Source organism: Olea europaea, chromosome 11 (assembly GCF_002742605.1).
Source record: "Olea europaea var. sylvestris chromosome 11, O_europaea_v1, whole genome shotgun sequence".
In the NCBI taxonomy this organism is placed as follows: Eukaryota; Viridiplantae; Streptophyta; class Magnoliopsida; order Lamiales; family Oleaceae; genus Olea; species Olea europaea.
In genome coordinates this window covers 16,716,602-16,720,529 of record NC_036247.1, presented here as the reverse complement: position 1 = coordinate 16,720,529, position 3,928 = coordinate 16,716,602, and positions in this window count along the sequence as shown.

Genomic DNA, 3,928 nt, shown 5'->3' with positions numbered 1-3,928 from the left:
AAAAAAAAAAAAAAAAAAAAAAAAAATTTGTCGAAATAAAAATTGAAAAAAAAAAAAAGAGAATGAAAAAATTGTGCATGAAACAAAAGACGTACACTTGTTTAAAAAAATTGACTTTTGATAAAGGATTATTAGCCTAGTTGAGTTCTGGAGATTGAAGCAATCAAACTATGGAGAATCTTTATTTATTGATATATCCACTTGCAATTAGTAAGATTTATCTAAACTAGAGGTGAGGATAGTATAAAAATTCAACATTAGGTCACGCACTTGAAAATAACGAAAAGAATAAGTTTGGGGGTGTGTAAGTCTTACGAGTGATGAAAGGACATATTTGACCATTGAGGACCAAGAATTGAAACTATTTGTGAATTCATGATGCTATGCTTAATTCTCCACACACACGCGTCAATTTTACATTTGGAAAAGTAGATTTTAATTTCTGTATTGTGATTTTAAAGCTGTGCATAGATTTGATTTTATAATTTCAATCCTGAGATAAAAAGTCGGGTTAGCTAAATCCTTTTACATTGCTTGATCGACTGGCCACCAATTAGGTAATTAGCACTGTGTGTTTGCTAGATTTTAGTTTTGTTTGAGGACGAACAAAGATTCAAGTTTGGGGGTTTGATAAGTGTAGTTTCTACACTCATTTGGGATCTTAAATGATGATATTTTGTTATTCTTTGAACGGATTAGTACCTGATTTGTTATTTATTGCTTTTATTAGGAAAAATTTATGTTTCAAAGAAGAATTGGAAAAAGAACAGAAAATGGCTAAATGAAGCAAATTCAAAGTATGGGGACCAAAATGTAAATATTTAATTATTGATTTGGACCCAGAAGATATTTTGAAGATTGATAGGAGTCAATTGAATGCAAATTGGAGTCAAAAAAGAAAAGGATATGATTAGAATATTACCATAAATCGACTTCCAATCATATAGGATATCTTCAAGATTTTTGGTTAACTTGAGACCCATTTTTCGGATGAAGAACGTTTGAATTGGAAAAGTTGTATTTCTAGTAGAATTGTATATCTTTTAATTAGCTTTCCAATGCACTTTGAATCACCTGAATCGAATACCGAAAGAGAAAGTTATGATCAAAATATTGAAAGTTATGTAGAGACAAAATTATGTGCGCGCGAAGGCAACTTTCCTTATTTGATTCAAACTGTTTTGGAAAACAATTTGGACGTGAATTTTGACCTAATTTCATCATATAAATAAGAGATATGGGCAGCAATTAAAGGGTCTCACTCTTGCCTCTTCATACACAATAATTTCTTCAAATCCATCAAGAACAAGGGGCCAATTGCTATATTTTGAAAGAGGAGATCAAGCCATAGCAAGGAATTGAAATTCAATTACATCAAGTTTTGAAGAATTCAACTTTGGACGTGAAGATCGACATCTTTTGTATTCTTTCATGATCCGAGTGATATTTTTCTATTATTCTTCTTGTAATTTATATATTAATATAATATGCTAGTTTTTCATTGTATTGGATAAATGATGAACCTTATCGTTTGTTTATTTTAATTCAAGATAATTAATTTAGTATTTCATGATTTTTTCTTGATTGATTTTGCATTCCCATTGAACTATTTAATTGCTTGATCACCAATTAGATAGTAAGTTGCTTGTTGTAGTGTAGGAATACTCATAATAAGTCTAGAACGCGGTAAAATCAACTCATGGACAATAGGTGCTAGGAATAATATTTATGGCATGTGAAATCATGTGTGATAAATCCTGTGAATCAATGCATGTTTTCTATATGAATTCGGACTAAGAATAGGATCGGGTCGTGTTAAACATATGTTTAATATACCTTGGGAAAGAATATTGAATAAAAATGGATTATCGATTGTTTTGAATGCATGAATTTACTAGATTATAAATTAAGAGTTGAATTAAATGGCAATAGGAGGATTCGCGATTCCAATACAAATATTCACATATTAAATAAATATTTTGTTTGCTTTCTTAGTTTAAAATTAGTATAGAAAACATACAAATCACAACTTTTTTGGTTTTATATTACTTCGAATTTTGTAAAAGATACTTAACTAAATATTAGACCTTATTACTCGTGGAAACGATATTCTTAACTCACAAATTTTATTACTTGTATAACGATCTCGTACGTTTGCGGGTTTCACACAAACAGGAGTAATCTCCAGGAGTAACCTAATCTCTGTGATTAGAAATTCCATGAAGAAGATTCAACAAGGTAGAAACAATCACATTGCGTGACTTATAATAATACTATTTTATTTGTGATGATCTCTATGGTGATATAGTGTTAATAAATGTGATGTTAGGAAGGATTTAACCTTGAATGAGTATTGAGACGAGAATTTTCACTAGGTGTAGGTCACACGTACACTTGGAAGACTCACCTATGTAAGAGTTGTCATGAGACAGTGGCAATGAAATTGGACTATTTTTTAAAGATTCTTACTAAAATCAAAATCAGAACGTGTGGCCATTAACAACGCTAGCCGCAATGAATTGAGCCTAAATTGATATTATGTGTTGGACAATTAAAGTTTGGCTAAAGGGACATAATTTAAGGGTTAGTCCATTACGACTCCCTCAATATGGAAATTGTTATCTCTTAATGAGTTTCAAGTCTAAAAAACACATACACCTATTACATAGTATAACGTTACCACTATATAATATATATTTATCTATTTTGAAAGTTTAAAACCTATGAGGGGAATGTTGTAACTAAAGTTTCAATAAGTTTTAAATTTCAAAATTAAAGGTGATTTTAAATTTCAATTTTCTATTTTAATTTACATTTTAATACAAAATTAAAACTCATGATTAATGGATTATAACTTATACATAAATTGGTTTTATTTACATGAATGTGAAGGTTATATTTGCCCTTATAAAATGAGTGGTGATTTTATTGTTTGATGAAACATGAAAATGTAACGTGAGATCCACCTAGAAAACAAAATTTACTCTCCATATTTTCGTACTCTATTTCTATAGTTTTGGCAACTCGATGAGAGATTCGTTCTTTATCTCCCTATGATCGTGCCCATGGAAAGAGAACCGATTGTGAGTCACATGAATATTATCTTAGAGCTATGTATAGCTAAAAGTACTCGTACGAAGGGGAGGCAACACGAATTTAGAATATCGTCATTGACGTGAATCCCTAAAACTTACATTTCTAATTCTTCTCTTATTATGTTTATATTATTTAATTTATTATGTTAATTGATAAATATTTAAGCACAACTCACGTATTTTTACCAATAATCTTGTGTTCTTTTTTTGGTTATAAACAACTAAGATGTCATTTTTGCGAAGACGCTTGTGCAAAGAATTGGGCAAGAGAAGTCAAACACGTCGAACATTATTTGGTTTTTATGTAAACATGCTCATGCAAAGAATTGGGCAAGAGAAACTAAACACATAGAACATCATTTTCTACATAAAAATATCCTGCTTGAGACACTTGTTCTTGATAATAAAACTAATAAAGTATGTGTTAGAAAGAGGTTGGACGTGACGTCCAAAAATCTAATCTTAAAGAAGTTGAAAAATAATATCATAAAAAAGGTAAAATAAAATATAATGTAGTTGGCGAGTTGGCAAATACATTCCAAAATGAGAGGAGACAAACAAGTAATAATAAATAACAAATAATTAATTAATTGTTTCTTTCATAATCAATTACTCAATTTCTTTGGACTTCAAACACGACATCAAGCCTAAAGATGCATTCAAACCGAAAAAATTCTTTCTTTTATTATTATATTAAAAGATGATTAATGAACTTTATAACAATAGACTAATTTTAATTAAATTAAATTGTTTCGTGTTTGTTGGTAGGTTGCAATTGGTTTAAATTAGGGAAAATTGTGGCCGAGGTACCAAACATTTTATTTATTAGCAGA